Source organism: Mirounga leonina, unplaced genomic scaffold (genome assembly GCF_011800145.1).
Source record: "Mirounga leonina isolate KUSES-001 unplaced genomic scaffold, KU_Mleo_1.0 Mir_93, whole genome shotgun sequence".
In the NCBI taxonomy this organism is placed as follows: domain Eukaryota; kingdom Metazoa; phylum Chordata; class Mammalia; order Carnivora; family Phocidae; genus Mirounga; species Mirounga leonina.
In genome coordinates, this window is record NW_023270854.1 from 29,366,842 (window position 1) to 29,384,957 (window position 18,116).

Consider the following 18,116-nt stretch of genomic DNA (forward strand, 5'->3'; position numbering starts at 1 on the left):
GACAGGTTTAATTTCTATTATCTAGTATAAAAAGTTAGCCCATGTGCACTGATTCCTTGGAGGAGCCTGGCTTCATCAGTTACCATGTAGACAATTCTATTGATGGCTGCTTTATTTTCCAAATCTAATAATGAAGTCAATAGCCTTCAAAGCCTGGAAATAAGTGTCTCTGTGCCTCCTCAGGAATCACTTTGGCAAATAGCTGTAACTGCATCATTACCATTTAATGTCTTGGGCAGTTCCAGTGGTACCTGGAAGATAATAAAGAGGTGTCAGTATTATTCATATCTTTTAATTGCTCCTATTTGCATTTCTTTTGTTATCCTGTGGGCAAAATTGTAACACTTGGCTAGGCATACAGTGGATAAGGAGACATAACAGTCCAGACTAAAATACTCTCCTAAGTACCCATTACATTGGATAGCTATGAGCAACAATATAACTTTGCAATAAAACCTATTTACTGCTAAAAATTAAAATTGCTTTTAACAGCTTTATTGCATGCAAACAATTAAAATAATTATATCAAGTTGCAGCTGCCGTCTGGCTAAGAAATTAAGTAAAACGGAAAAAACTAAAAGAAAGTAAAGGGGAAAGAAAAACAAAAGAAAGTGTAAACCCCAAGAGCGAATGCAAAAACTTTGTGAAATCAAAGAATTTAGGCTCTCTTTCCTCCAAGTCATTCACTATTTATATAGTTGTAGAAATTTTCTTATATACACTTCAGTGTTTTTAAGAGAAATAAAATAATGCACCCCACACTATAAGGCTTCAGGCAACATTTTGAACATTTGGTTTTTGTAAGATGTGAGAAATACCTCTTTACAGAACTTCTAAGTAGTCTCTTCACTTTGATTTAGAACATTTTGTCAACTTGGACATCCCATGCCATGGTGGGTAAAATCATTTTGAAGGAACCCAGGAAATTGGAAATCTCAAGTATCTACAATATTTTATTTAACCACATACTTTTGGGCATTAGTTTCAGGTAAACAAATGTGTATCCTGAGAATTCAGTAAGAAATTGCAAATGACTTCTGTGTGCCCAAGATATGTACACATGTATCAGGCAAGTAAAACCATATGAGTTCCAATTCAGTCCACATTCCATTCTTTCTCCATTTTTATTAACATGCATGGCTTAATAACCTGAGAGACAAGAATAACCTGAGAAGACAAGACTGACACAAAAATCAAATGTTATTCCCAAACTAGTACTGGGTAGCTCGTTCTATAATCCTTGATTATTTATTTATTCATCACACATCTACCAAGTATCTGTTATAGGCTGGCTTTCTGTTATTCATGTAGAATGAAAAAGTGAATAAGGCACAACCTCTGACCTTGAGAAGCCCACAGTATATAGTGGGAAAAATTGACACATAAAGAAGTTACTGCAATGTTATCAGTCCTCAAAGAAAGATGTGAGCAAAATATATAGTGTTTCCTTAATTATATCAGGTAAGAAATTTTTCTTCCCAACTATATAATTTAAAACTATGTTTCTTAGCTATAAAAATGAACAATAGTATACATTTTGAAGGGTTGTTTGCAAAATAATAGTAACTGTCATTTATTGTGTCTGCTGTTTCAGTATCCATGTGTATTACCAAAAAAAAATTATTTACAGAGATGTGAAGGCAGATTAGGACATGGTCAGATCACCTGGGTTTGAATCTTGTCTCTACCACTTACTGGCTGTGTGACCTCAGTCAAGCCAGTTTCCACATTTGAAAAACATGAATAACATTAGCACTTATTTCATAGCATTATTGTAGAGACTAAGTTCATTAATACAGATGCAGTTCCTGGCACAGAGAAAATACCCTATGTGTGTCAGCTCTATAATTACCTCAGTCAGTTTCACAGAAAGCCTATACAGTAAGGAATATCCTTTCTATTTGGCTGATTGACAGCTATGGTTTAAAGAGTTAAGGAATGTTGTGTTGATTGTCCTGTGAGCAGACCTAAGAGCAGAAATTCAAATTCAAGTCCATCTAACTAAAGATATTGTAATAAGCCTGGATTTCTCTTCCAAACTTTTCATCTGTCCCTCTACCCTTACTTAGTATAACCATCCAGGCTCTACGTTGATACAATTCAATGTATTTGGCTTTGAAAAGCATTTGGTTATTTCTCCAATGCCCAGTATTATGCCAGACTTTGGTGTCTGCCTTTTGATGAACAGAATTTTTAAATTTTAATTTAGATGAGTTTAATATGTCTTTCCTTTATGGCTTGTGCATTTTGTGGCTCGTTTCAGGAATCAGTCCCCAATCAAAATTGTAACAGTCTTCTCCTATGTCATCTTTCAAAAGAGTTGCCTTTTATTTTTTTCTCTTTAAAGCAACTGGACATGTTTTTTATGTATGGTTTTAGATAGGGTACAATTTCATTGTTTTTCATATAACAATCAATAGTCATTGTCTCAGGACCATTTGTTCAAGTAAAGAACTGATGTGCCATTTTCTTACTCATCTACAATAGCAATTATCATAAATCCAATTTCTAAAAGTTTATGGACTGAATTTATCATATCGCCCAGCTCTGTACCAATATCACCCTGTCATGATTGCTTATGAGGCATTTCCACCACCATCCCTATTTTTTTAAAGGATAGCCTTGGCTCTTCATGGATTTTTTTTTTTTCTCTTCCATACAAATTACAGAATTAGTTTGTCAAGTTCCAATAAAATAAGACATGATTTTTCTGTTTGGAACTTCATTAAATCTAAATATGAATGTGTGAGAATTGATGTTCCCAATGTATGGACATAGTGATTTCCTAAATATATGTAAGTATTATTAACAAATATCTGTAAACAAGATTTTAGTTTTCTCTTTAAAGTATTACACATTATTTTAAATTAATTCTTAACTGGTTTATAATTTAATTATATACATTATGTTTTTGAAAATGATTTATTGTGTTGTCATATATGTGTGTATAGTGGATATATAGAGACATATATATATATATATATATATATACACACACACACATACATATACAGTTGATAAATGAATAAATATTTTGTATCCAACAACATGCTAAGCTCATTAATTCTAATGATTTGTCAATAGATTTTGTTTGTACATATTTCATTCAGACAAATATATTAAACTTTTGTTTCTTTGTTTCAAACTTTATACTTTTTTTTCTTGCCTTATTGTGTTCACTAGGACTTTCAGTACAATGTTGAATTGAATGATGGTAATGGGAGAAGCTACCCTACCTTCATCATTTGAAAAGAATGTGTCAGTATTTTATGATATAGCAGGCTATTTGCTATAAGATACTTCTTTGGTAGTTTTAAAATATGTTTTTCCCATTTTTTATTTAAAATTTTTTTATGGAGAAAATTTATCAAATCCATTTTAATCTCTGTTGATTGAAAAGATCATAATGCTTTTCTCCTTTAATCTGTTAATGTGGTTTTATTACCAATATTAATACTTGGTGAAATTTGACATATCAATATTTTGCTGAAAAATTTTCACTCTAATTTATTGAGTGAGATAGGAGTGTGGTTTTCCTTTCTTGTACTTCCTTGTCAGATTTTGGTATCCCTGTTAGACTAACCTCATAAAAATTGAGACAGGGAAGTGTTCCCTCTACTTTTTTAATCCAGGCTAGTTGGTGGAAGATTTATAATTTGTTCCTTGCATAGTCACTATAATTTAGCAGAATAACTCTTTGTGTCTAGTATTTTACTTAGAGGAAATTTTAAGCTTCTCTTTCAATTTTTAAAAGATTACATGACCCTTTTTTATTTCATTTTGGTTTCATTTTTGAGAAGTGAAGCTTCCAGAAATTTGATAATTTTGTAGCAACTTATTAACCTCTGGCTACAATATTTCATAATATCCTTTTAGTATCTTTTTATCACCTATGCCATATAATGTCACCATTATTCCGTATATGCATGTTTGTGTGATCCTTCTTACCTACTTTACCAATATTACTGGAGTTTTGTCAATGTTATTATTCTTTAAGAGGACCAGCTTTTGAATTTTTCAATATCCACTATTGATATTCAAGCAGTCTTGCTTTACACTATTCTGATATCCATAAATTAAAATTCTTACGGTTTAGTTAGGAAATACAAGTTTCCCAGCAACACAGTTAAAGTTTCAGTCATCACAGTATATTAACTGTGAATAATTTCATAATTGTGTCACTTTTTTTTAATCTATTAGCGATTAGTCATTGAGCATCTGTTATTCAGTTCGTGAACAGACAGCAAAGTGTGTAGTTGTGTTACCTCCTGCCTCCATGGTAAGCATGATATTTTCAGATACAGATAATCAAAGAATTGACGAACAGAGATGAAAGTGGAGTGAAAAACAAGCAAACAAATCACTGCAAATGATACTGGAAGTGGTTAGAAGATTTGAAAATGACAAAAGCAAAGATAGAACCAAATCTAGGCCTGCAACTGAAAAAGTTTGGTGAATTTTTTTTCATTTTTTAAAAAGATTTTATTTATTCATTTATTTATTTGAGAGAGAGAGTGAGTGCACATGAGCAAGCATGGGGAGGGGAAAAGAGGTAGGGAGAGGGACAAGCATACTCCACAGTGAGCTCAGAGCCCACATGGGGCTCAATCTCACCATCCAGATATCAAGACCTGAGCCAAAATCAAGAGTTAGAGACTTAACTGACTGAGCCACCCAGGAACCCCTGGTGAATTTTAAAAACCAGAGAAGGTCATTTCAACATTGTTTAGCTTAAATTTTACTAAAAACAGAAAGGTATTCATGATTGAAATAGAGCATTTCCTTCTACTTTGGACAGAAGGCTTAATAAACAAAAATCTCAATCAGGGATCCCATTCAGGCTAAAGAATTGAAGGTACCTGCTACATTGTAAGAAAATAGTAATTACAAAGAAACTAGAGATCGTGCAATTGTTTAGCTGAATTTTGGAAGAAATATGACAAAAGCATGCAACTGAAAACACTCAACCCTCAGGGCAGGAATAACCAATTATGCAATATGGCAAAAAGTTTTATCATACTATGCAAATAATTTTGCAGAACTCAAATAGAATATAAAGGGAGTTATCAAAGAAATAGCTGGTAGTGCAAATGTCATTTTCACTGACACCTTTTGAGAGCCTAGATATACAGCCAGAGGAACTTAATGAGGTGTTCATTGTTCTCTGTTGCCTTTTTTGTCAGTTTATCCTATTTAGTTTATCCTATTTAGTTTTTCTTACCCCTAATTTCTTAGATTGAATGCCTAACTCATTATATACAGCCATTACTACTACTAGTATGTGCATTTAAGGTAATCTTGTCTAATCCCTTTTGTGATTATTTTCTTTTACATGGGAGTTCATTGGAAGATTATTGCTTAATTTCAAAATATATATTAGGCTGGTTATCTTTGCTATTAACACCTAACTAAATTGTATAGTGAAAAGACTACATAATCTATGTGCTATCAATCCTCCAAGATTTATTGGTATTTCCTTTATGGTATTTGGCCAAATGTATAGCCAACCTTTTAAAATATCCTTTTTTAATCATGTTTTGAGATTATTTGGACTTTCTGAATCTACTGATTGTTTTTATTTGTCATGTCTGAAAACTCAGCCATTAAATACTCAGTTATTCTTCTATATCATTCCCCTCCTTCTGGATATACATTAAAGTTCTCCTTGTATACTCTATGTGTCTTGGTTGTTCATCTTTTTCATTTATGTTATACTCTCTATGTTGCATTCTGGATGACTTCTTTAATTTTATATCCCAAGTTATTCCCTTATTAAATGGGTTTATTTTTTTAAGATTTTATTTATTTATTTGAGAGAGAGGGAGAGAGCACAGGAGCAGGGGCAAAGGAAGAGGGGTGGGAGAAGCAGACTCCCTTGCTGAGCAGGGAGCCCGACGTGGGGCTCGATCCCAGGACCCTGGGATCATGACCTGAGCTGAAGGCAGACATATTAAATGGGTTTAAACTGTTATTGTCAATCTACTATGTTTTAAATTTGTATTATTATGTGCTTTTTATAAGTTTTATTAATTTTTTGTAAGTTCCTTTTAATTTTAAAAAAGTTACCTCTAGTCATCTTGTATAGTTTTTTACCTTTAATCATATTTGCAGTTGCTTTTTAAAATATATATTAAAAATAATTATTTTGTCTTTTGAGTCTGCAATGTTAATATCTAAGTAATTTCTAGGTGTGGTTCTGTGTGTGTGTGTGTGTGTGTGTCTTACCTTTATCTATAAAGCATCACTTCCTCAGTTTTGGGGTTTTTTGTTTTTGTTTTTTATTTACTGTAGTTTCACTGTTCTTGGCACTCTAAGTATGAAAACTCTTTAAGACTGAATTCAAAGTGGACCCTTTATGAGAGGATTTGCTTCTGCCTATTTCCAGGGGTCACTTATCACATATCAGGGATCACTTAACGACAAATTATTGGCTTGATTTTTTTTTTTTTCCTAGGCCATTCAGGTAGCATGAATTTGGGCTTCAGAGCCATAGAGGAGCCTGGTTATATTTATAAATTCTCAGAAAAGATTTTTCCCTTTATTCAGCAGCCAAATTCATCACTGAAAATTCTCTTTGGGATTTTAGGGATGGAAGTTTTATTTATGGTACCTACTCACTAAAAGTTAGCCTTTGGGGTTTATGTGGAGCGGTCTCCTTTTAGCCTCTCCCTCTTGCCCAAACCTGACTTTTTTTCTTCTTCCATATGTCCAGTTAGGCAATGAAAAATAGAAGTTCATATTCACTGGGTTTGACAAATATCCTCAAGACAGAAGCCAAACTCTGTGTTCTTCTTTATAACTATCTGCTCTCCTTAATTTTTGCTTTGTGAAATTCTTTTCTTTTTTTCTAGTACATTGGAATATTTTAAAATATGCTTTAGAAATATTTTTACATTTTTTTTCCAACACAATTGAGATATTGGTCAGCATTGCAAATCTGCCATGTCACTGGCAATGATGCCCTCACCCAGTCCTCTCTGGCACTGTACCATGCTTGTGCTTTATTGCTGTCGTAACCATCTGAGGTGATCTCTTTGTATCTTTTCCTTTCTTTAGGAATTAGCATGTGAGCTCCATAAGAGGGGGTACTTTTGTTGTTGTTGTTATTTTAGTTTTTCACTGCTCTAATTCCAGTGCCTAGAATAGTACTTAGCACATAGGAGCTTAATTTTTTTGAACGGAATAATGATGAATTCCAGGTGGTTAAAGTGATCAGAGCTTGGGGTAGTCTGGTTTCCTTTCTCTCTTCAAATCTTCTCATATTCTTCAGTTTTACAGTGGTTCCAAAGTTATTCCATTGACATGGGAAGCGTTAGTTTTGCATCTCATTGAAGCCGCAGATTCCAAAATTCAGATTGAAGCCTGAGAGGACCAAAGCCACTTGGATCTGCAGTGCTGGCAAAAGCAGGGCCCCTTTGGTCCAGCACAACTTATTAGCTTCCTGAATGGCAAAACCCTGATTAATAAGAGAGCAGTCTTGCACTTAATGAGCACCAAGGCAGTATTTGGCATTTATTGTTCCCTTGCCTAAAACCATCTTAACAGCACTCCAGACTCATTCTGCTTGTTAATAGTGCCCATTTGGAATTTTATCACCTGTCCCAAGCAACAACATCATTTCTCCATAGATTATTCTCTTGGCCTAAATTTGTTTTGCTATTGTTGTTTTGTTGTTTGCTTGCTTGCTAGCTGGCTACTGGACAAACCCATGCTGCCAAGTATTCTGACTACAAACCTATGTTTAGATCTCTAGACACACAGAGATTTGTCCTACATAATACAAGTTCCTATTATGAAACCAAGTTATTTAAAGTTTCTTGCAAGAAGGGAGAGAGTGTTAATCATTCTTCCTAGAAGAAAAGTTCTAGGGCGCCTGGGTGGCTCAGTTGGTTAAGCGACTGCCTTCGGCTCAGGTCATGATCCTGGAGTCCCGGGATGGAGTCCCACATCAGGCTCCCTGCTCAACAGGGAGTCTGCTTCTCCCTCTGACCCTCTTCCCTCTCATGCTCTCTTTCATTCTCTCTCTCTCAAATAAATAAATAAAATCTTAAAAAAAAAAAGTTCTAAATTTAAGTGTGTGTGTGTGTGTGTACATAGATGTTTGCATTCATTCAAAGGGCTCAACATTTTAGAACAAAACTAGATACATAACTCATTCCCCACCTAAACCCAATTTATTCATTTATTCATTTCATAAATCAATATTTATCTTTTTCTAGATCCAGCTAGACCCAATTAATGTCTACATTTAGGATCTGTGGTTTTAAGTATGTGGCTGTGTCTATTTGCTTTAAAGAAAGCCATTTATTTCAAAAGTTTGACTTAAAAAAAGTGTGTTCTCATCTAAATGTTTTGATATCTACCTTGAAAAAAAATGCATCTGATAAATTAAAGCTATAATTTCCTAACTTTGATTTATCACTAGAAACCTTCCTTCCTTATGCCGTCCCATTCTGTTCAGTTTCATTTGCAAAATGTACTTCTGCTGGCTTTCATATTATAATCTTCATTTTGTATTAAACCTACCTCCTTTAAAAGATTGTTCTAAAATGAAGCTGAATCGGATGTTTTATTGATGAGTCCCAAGAGAAAGGCTCTTTCAAAATCCATTCAGATTGGAGAAAACTATTGGCTATGTACCTGCAGCATTATCTTGAAGAATATCACTAATCTTTACAGAGCAGGAGAAGCCATTCCTGCCATTGTTAAGTCTCAGCACTGGGTTTCACAACTATCAAAACCTGAAGGCGATGCCCCAGGCATTTACATTGCTAGTCATTAATATAAAAGTGAGAAGGGCAATACTAGCTGTTGTTATCACACACTGAATTTACTTTTATTTCTGAGGAGAGAGAGAGAAAAAAAAAAAAGCATATTGATGCTCTTGTGTCTCTTGGCTTTTTTCCCCTGCTGATAATTAGAGTGCTTAGAAAATAAAATAGCTACAGATTCTTATCAGGCACAGGGAAGGTATTAAAAATGATTGCATGTATCTCTCTTCCATTTGTAGGAAGCAGACAAGTTATTATTTGATTATTATGCATTTACCTGAGGCAATCTCAAAGAGTCTACTGCCAAGTTTCTTGTCAAGCATTTTCAAAATCTCACTTTTTAAGAATACTTGTAGGGTAATTCTCTTGGAATTACAAGAACGTTATTTTTACTAGAAAACGTTTATAAGCTGAGCACTAGAAACAAAAGGTAATTTATGAATTAAGGAACTAATAGAATGAATGTATACAAAAGGATAATTTATGAATTGAAGAATTAATAGAATGTATGCAAGCGTGTCTGCATTTTTTTAATATTTGAGTGGAAAATGAGAATTGCCAAGAATAGAATGAAATGTAGCTCAGCCTTCACTTAATTTGCAGGTGTAGATACAGTCTGAGAGGATTAAGTTTCTGATTCTAATTGAACAGATAATGGAAATATGAAGGGCAGTCTTTTTTTGTTTTTAATTTTAGAAAACTAAAGCATGGGGTTGTTTAATTATGTCTCTCATGATAAAATGCTTTCTAATCCCATTGTTGTACTTTTGCTAACACTGATCTCACAGCCAACTCCCACTGGGAACACTGGATAATGTCATCAATGATCTTATAAATCCAAAAACTTTGAGGTCTCTGACTCCAAAATATATGACACAATATCCAAATAGCTATTATCTAGTTCCTGTGTATTTTCCAGATATCAAATCTGCATTTCCAAACTGATGCCCCAAGTCCCCACAAACATAATCCGAACAAAATTAGTAAATACATTATTCATCCCCCCAGTGCCCACCCTCAACACACAATCTGCTTACTCTCAGTTTGTATTTCCTGTTTTAAGTACTGGTCATCATTCATCAGAACTCATAAACTAGTAACATTTAATCCCTCTTTCTGCCTGCACATCTACTTGATTACCAGATCTCACAACAAATTTTCTCTTGAAAGTGTCTCTTGCTGTATGTATGACTCACCTCTCCATCCCCTTTGGAATGTCTTAGTTCAGTCTCATCGGATTCCTCTTCTGAAGTATTGCACACTTTTCTAACTCACTACCAACACATCTCGTCCTTCAAGTATACTTCCCACATTCCTACTAGAACTATCAGTTAAAAATGTCAAATCATATTAATTCTCTGCTCTAAAAAAGTATCTTGGGTGCCTAAAAGAGCAAAGATCATCTTCCAAGCATGAAGCTCTGACTTCTAAAATCCTGACCCAGGCTTTGGTGCGGAGGAATCTTTTTCCATATCACAGTTTTAATCATTCCTCAAGTCTGCCAGATCCTCAATATTCCAGCACCTTTGCAGATATTATCCTTCTGTAAGGACTGCCCTTTCTCTCTTGTCCATTCAGCAAGCACCAACCCATCATTAGAAAGCCCTGCATATCCCATTTCTGTGAAGCCCATTCCATCTGTTTTGGTTAGCAGTTGTAGTCTTCCTCTTTGTGTTTTACAGAAATTTGTTCAAACTTCTATTAAAATAATTATTTCATTCATACACACACACACACACACATATATATATATGAGTTCCTGGTTTTGTTTTTTTGTTTTGTTTTGTTTTGTTTTTTTAATTTTGTCTACCTTCCTAGACCCTATGAACTTTTTGGTAAATACAACTGTGACCATTTTATCACCCAGGCTAAAGATGTTATCTTTACTTTGTAAGTGTTCAATGTGTATTGAAAAAAAAAAATTAGTCTTACCTCCTCTTAAAATATTGCTTTATTTTTTCAGCTTATGCTGATCATCCCATCCTTAGAACTCCACATTATACCTTAATCAGATAATTTGACAGTAATTCCATGTTAGTAAATCTTACTTCATAATCCAAGTTTTGAAATGTAGCTAGGCAATTAAGAGGCAGCTAGATAAGCCTGATAAAGAGATGGATGGTTAGATGGGAGGGAGGGAGAGAAGGAAGGAAGGAAGGAAGGGAGGGAGGGAGGGAGGGAGGGAGGGAGGGAGGGAGGAGGGGAGGGGAGGGGAGGGAGGGGAAGGGAGGGAGGGGAAGGGAAAGGGAAGGAATAGTCCAGGGCTAAATGACAACAGCCAAATCCGATTTGACAAGAACTCTGACCCATGATGTCTTCAGCAACCAGCTCATGGAACCAAACCCAATCTCTGCATCATTTGGCCCAGAATAGTCAGGACTTGGTAAAGGACTCTGAGCTTTCCCATTTTTTGTCCCCTCTTCCAATATCTGGCCAAACAGAGGAAGATAAACATGCTTCCCAAACCAATCACATAAGATGTTCTGTCTAGTCAGCCTGCTTCCAGCTTCACCCAGCAAACAACCTCTAATAAGAGCATATCTGAAGCCTCCCTTTTTGCCACTGTTAAGCTTCCCCACTCCCCTTTCTGCTTTTGAATCTCTGCTAAATGCAAATGATGGTGGTTGACTTCTTGCTATAACAAGCTCTGAATAAAAAACCTGGGTTTGTTCTCATTTGTTTGGTCTCTGTTTTAATTCTACAGGGCTCTCTGTAGCCCTGTCTTTGTCAGTGATCATTTGAAGAAATATCATTCTAACAGAAAAATAATAATGAAGTAAAAACCAGTTTTTAAACCCAGACTCCTAATGTAACACAGAAGAGAGAGTACTATAAGTATCTTTGAAATCTTTACTGTCCATTGCTATTATTCTCAGTGTTCTTCACAAGATAGCACACATAGTCCTAAAACTCCCTTCCTCACTTTCTGCCCACAGCTAAAAGATTATTTCAAACTAACAGGTTCTTTCTCTCTTTAATTTTTCTAACTTGTGAAATATCAGCTTTGATGCAAATCCTCTGTGATAGGTTCTCCTTTGTTTCCTTTTTCATCTTTTGCTCAGATTTTGCATCAAAAGATACCTTTTAAGTAAAACTGGAGAATTCTAAATGAGATTGATGGATTTTATCAATGTCAATATCCTGGCTATATTATATTTTGATTTTTAAATAGACTTTATTTTTTAGAGCAGATTAGGTTCACAGCAAAACTGTGAAGAAGGTATAGAAATTTTTCACACAAGCATAGCCTCCTACATTATCAACAGCCCCCCACCGGAGGGCACACTTGCTACAACTGATGAACCTACATTGACACATTATCAACCAGAGTCCATGGTTTACATTAGATTTCATTCTTGGTGTTATATATTCTAAGAGTTTGGACAAATTTATAATGACATGTGTCATACCTGTAGTTTCATTATAATATCATAGAGTAGCTTTATATTCTAAGAATGCTCTGTATTCCACCTATTCATCCCTCTCTCCCCTTAACCCTGGACAACCACTTACCTTTTACTGTCTCCAGAGTTTTGCCTTTTCCAGAATGTTATAAAGTTGTAGCCTTTTCAGATTGGCATCTTTTACTTAGTAATATGCATTTAGGATTCCTCCATGCCTTTTCATGGCTTGATAGTTCATATCTTATTAGTGCTGAATAATATCCCATTGTTTGGATATACCACAGTTTTTTTTATCTGATCATCTACTGAAGGACATCTTGGTTGCTTTCAAGTTTCTTCAATTATGAATAAAGTTGCTATAAACATCTGCTTACAGGTTTTTGTGTGGACATGTTTTCACCTCCTTCGAGTAAATACCAAGGAGTTTATGGTAGATTATACAGTAAACGTCTGTTAGTTTTGTAAGAAATAGCCAATTTGTCTTCCAAAGTGGCCGTACCACTTTGCATTTCACCAGCAGTGTATGAAATTTTTTTTTACCCCACATTCTTATCAGCATTTGGTGTTGTCAGTATTCTGGATTTTGACACTCTATTAAGTGTGTAGTGGTATTTCATTGGTGTTTTAATTTGCATTTCCATGATGGCATATAAGGTGGAACATCTTTTCATGTGCTTATTTTCCACTTGCATATCTTTTTGGTGAGATGTCTGTTAAGGTCTTTAGCCCATTTTTTAATTAGGTTGTTTGTTTTTCTGTTGTTGAGATTTAAGAGTTATTTGTATATTTTAGATACCAGTCTTTTATCAGATATCTTTTTTAAATGTTTTCTTTCAGTTTATGGCTTTGCTTGTCATTCTCTTAACAGTGTCTTTCACAGAACAAACAATTTAACTAAGTGATGTTTATGAATTATTTCTTTCATGGACCTTTGGCTTTCAATTCACTCAACTATATTTATATGGGTCTATTTCTGGGCTGTCTAGTTTGTTCTATTGATCTATTTGCCTGCCCTTTTGCTATTATCACACTGTCTTGATTACTGTAACTTTAGAGCCTTAAAATCTTGAAGTTGAGTGATGTCATTCCTCCAAATTTGTGCTTCTCCATCAGTAGTGTATTGGCTATTCTGGGTCTTTTACCTCTTCATATAAACTTTAGAATCAGTTTGTCAGTATCCACAAAATAACTTGCCAGGATTTTGATTAGGATTGTATTGAATCTGTAGACTAAATTGGAAAGAACTGGCATCTTAACAATATTGAGTTATTATAGTTTGGCAGAATGTTAATGTTTAGGGAAACTGGTCAAATTGTACTAGATATCTCTGTATTATTTCTTACAACTGCATGCAAATCTACATTTACCTTAACAAAAATTTTAATAAAAAAAAATAAGACACCTAGAACTAAGATGGTCAACAAAATTCCTAGCGGGTGAGGTAGGAACTAAAGTAAAAAGCAAAGACAGAATATTACTTTGCATTCAGGAAAAAAAAGTGGAAAGCTATGAATACTCATATATTACTAATATTTTACAGTCACTTGTGTGTCTGTATATGTGGTACATGACATGGCACTTTTTTAAGATTTTTTTTTTTTAAGTAATCTCTACATCCAACGTGGGGGTCAAATTTATAATCCTGAGGTCAAGGGTCTTATGCTCTACTGACTGAACCAGAGAGGTGCCCCATAGAGCACATTTTTGAACATTAATTTACTCAATGTCTCATAGATTTCCTTTTGAAATATAATGGCATTGAATTCAGGCTAAATATTCTCTGTTTTTGGAGTCTGTTTTTCTAAAAAAATTGGCTACCATGTTAAGATGAGAAACTTTCTTTAGCTTTTTTTTATTATGGTCACCTTGCCAAACAGTCCATGTTACCTAGAATGAGTTAGCATTAGAGTAAGAATTCCCCTAATCACTTGTAGCCACAGCGATGTTTGGCATTAAAATGATTCCTGGCTTTATGTGGAAAAGTGATGTTCATCTGTGAATAGAGAGTTTGACTTCTTCTTTGCCAATTTGAATACATTTTATTTCTTTTTGTTGTCTGATTGGTGTTGCTAGGACTTCTAGTACTATGCTGAAAAATAGTGGCAAGAGTGGACATTCCTGTGTTCCTGATCTTAAGGGAAAGGCTCTTATCTTTTCCCCATTGAGGATGATATTCACTGTGGGTTTTTCATAGGTGGATTTTATGAACTTGAGGAATGTTCCCTCTATCCCTATACTCTGAAGAGTTTTAATCAGGAAAGGATGCTATATTTTGTCAAATGCTTTTTCTGCACAATTGAGAGGACCATATGGTTCTTCTCTCTCCTCGTATTAATGTGTTCTATCACATTGATTGATTTGCAAATGTTGAACCACTCTCACATCCTGGGGATAAATCCCAGTCAGTTGTGGTGGATGATCCTTTTAACCTTTTAATGTATTGTTGGATCCTATTAGCTAGGATTTTGTTGAGAATTTTGGAATCCATATTCATCAGGGATATCGGTCTGAAATTCTTCTTTTTGATGGGGTCTTTGCCTGTTTGGGGAATAAGGTAATGCTGGCCTCATAGAATGAGTCTGGAAGCTTTCCTTCTGTTTCTATCTTTTGAAACAGCTTCAGGAGAAGAGGTATTATTTCTTCTTTGAATGTTTGGTAGAATTCCCCAGAGAGTCCATCAGGCCCTGGACTCTTGTTTTGGGGGAGGTTTTTGATCACTGCTTCAATCTCGTTACTAGTTATTGGCCTATTCAGGTTGTCAGTTTCTTCCTGTTTCAGTTTTGGTAGTTTATAGGTTTCCAGGAAGACATCCATTTCTTCCAGGTTGCTTAATTTATTGGCATATAGTTGTTGGTAATAATTTCTAATAATTCTTTCTATTTCTTTGGTGTTAGTTGTGATCTCTCCCCTTTCATTCATAATTTTATTAATTTGGGTCCTTTCTCTTTTCTTTTGGATAAGTCTGGTCAGTGGTTTATCAATCTTATTAATTCTTTCAAAGAACCAACTTCTAGTTTTGTTGATCTGATCTACTGTGTTTCTGCTTTCTAATTCATTGATCTCTGCTCTAATCTTAATTATTTCTCTTCTAATGCATGGCTTAGGCATTGTTTGTTGCTTTTTCTCTAGTTCTTTAAGGTGTAATGTTCTTTAAAGTTCTTTAAGGTGTTTTTTCTCTAGTTCTTTTAGTTGGTAAATTTGGGATATTTCTGTTTTTTTGAGTGAGGCTTGGATGGCTATGTATTTCCCGCTTAGGACCACCTTTGCAGTATCCCCTACGTTTTGGACCAATGTGTTTTCATTCTTATTGGTTTCCCTGAATTGTTTAAGTTCTTCTTTGATTTCCTGGTTGACCCAAACATTCTTGAGCAGAGTGGTCTTTAGCTTCCAAGTGTTTGAATTTCTTCCAAATTTTTTCTTGTGATTGAGTTCCAGTTTTAAAGCATTATGGTCTGAGAATATGCAGTGAATAATCTCAGTCTTTTGGTATTGGTTGAGACCTGATTTGTGACACAGTATGTGGTCTGTTCTGGAGAAAGTTCCATGTGCACTTGAGAAGAATGAGTATTCTGTTGCTTTAGGGTGGAATGTTCTGTATATATCTATGAGGTCCATGTGATCCAGTGTGTCATTCAAAGCTCTGTTTCTTTGTTGATTTTCTGCTTAGATGATCTGTCTATTTCTGAGAGTGGAGTACTGAGGTCTCCTACAATTAACGTATTATATTATCAATATGACTCTTTATTTTGGTTAACAGTTGGCTTATGTAGTTGGCTGCTCCCATGTTGGGGGAGTAGATATTTACAATTGTTAGATCTTCTTGTTGGATAGACCCTTTAAGAATGATATAGTGTCCTTCTGTGTCTCTAACTACAGTCTTTAGCTTAAAATCCAAAAGACTCCACCCCAGATTACTAGAACTCATACAGCAATTCAGTAATGTGGCAGGATACAAAATCAATGCACAGAAATCAGTTGCTTTCTTATACACTAAAAATACAACTGTAGAAAGAGAATTTAGAGAATTCATTCCATTTACAGTAGCACCAAAATCCATAAGATACCTTGGAATAAACCTAACCAAAGAGGTAAAGGATCTATACGAACTACAGAACTCTCGTGAAAGAAATTGAAGAAGACACAAAAAGATGGAAAAATATTCCATGCTCATGGATCAGAAGAATAAACAATTGTTAAAATGTCTATGCTGCCTAGAGCAATCTATACCTTCAGCACCATCCCGATCAAAATTCCAGTGACATTTTTCAAAGTACTGGAACAAACAATCCTAAAATTTGTATGGAAACAGAAAAGAACCCGAATCACCAAGGAAATATTGAAAAAGAAAAACAAAGCTGGGGGCATCACGCTGCCTGATTTCAAGCTAGATTACAAAGCCATGATCACCAAGACAGCATGGTACTGGCACAAAAACAGACATATAGACCAATGGAACAGAATAGAGAGTCCAGATATGGACCCTCAACTCTATGGTCAAATAATCTTCGACAAAGCAGGAAAAAATATGCAATGGAAAAAAGACAGTCTCTTCAACAAATGGTGCTGGGAAAATTGGACAGCCACATGCAGAAGAATGGAACTCGACCATTCTCTAACACCACTCACAAAGATAAACTCAAAGTGGATGAAAGACCTCAATGTGAGACAGGAATCCATCAAAATCCTAGAGGAGAACACAGGCAGTAAGCTCTTCAACATCGGCCACAGCAACTTCTTTCAAGATACATCTCCAAAGGCAAGTGAAACAAAAGGGAAAATGAACTTTTGGGACTTCATCAAGATAAAAAACTTCTGCACAACAAAGGAAACAGTCAACAAAACAAAGAGGCAACCTATGGAATGGGAGAAGATATTTGCAAATGACACTACAAGCAAAGGGCTGATATCCAAGATCTATAAAGAACTTCTCAAACTCAACACCCAAAAAACTGTCAAGTCAAGAAATGGGCAGAAGACATGAACAGACACTTCTCTGAAGAAGACATACAAATGGCTAACAGACTCATGAAAAAATGTTCATTATCATTAGTCATCAGGGAAATTCAAATCAAAACCACACTGAGATATCACCTAGCACCAGTTAGAATGGCAAAAATTGACAAGGCAAGAAACAACAAATGTTGGAGAGGTTGTGGAGAAAGGGGAACTCTCTTACACTGTTGGTGGGAATACAAGTTGGTACTGCTGTTATGGAACCTGGACTGGATTGCCCAATGGAAGAACCAAGTGGCACTGGGAGATCTTAGAGGATAAGAGGTTTATTTAACGCTGGTGGGCTCAGAGGAGAGTGATCTCCAAAGGTCTGAGCCCCAAGCACAAACAAAGGGGATAATTTATACACTTCTACTTCCACATACTTGGCACTTTTGGTGTGTACATGAAGTAGGGCAGGGAGAAGAACCTAGATTGGTGCGCTCGGGTAGCAGAGCAGGGAGAAGAACCCAGGAGAGCCCCGGGGCAAGGACTGGGACTCTCCCGCTAGCTCAGTCGGTCATCTTAGGACACAGATTTTCCTTATCATTCTCCCCTTTGATGCTCCTTTAAACACCTAGTTTAGAGGGCATCATTTTCATCTTTTAAGGGGCAATAGTGAGTAAGGAGCAACTGGAGTCTGATTTTAGCAATTTGAGTAGTGATAAGCCTAGTAAGGGCATTAAGCATACAGGACCAAATGCTGCTGTGAGGAGAAGCAATAGGAGGGGGCCAATGAGGGGGGCGTACCAAGGGAACCATTGTGAGAGAGTATCCCACCAAGTTGTCCACTGGAGTGTTTCCCACGAATGATATACTTGTTCCTGTAATTGGGTCAGAGTTTCTTGGACCACCCCCGACTTATTAGCTCAGAAACAACATTCCTCCTGTAAGAAGAGGTAGAGCCCCCCCTTGCATGGCCGTAAGCAAGTCGAGCCCATGCCTGTTT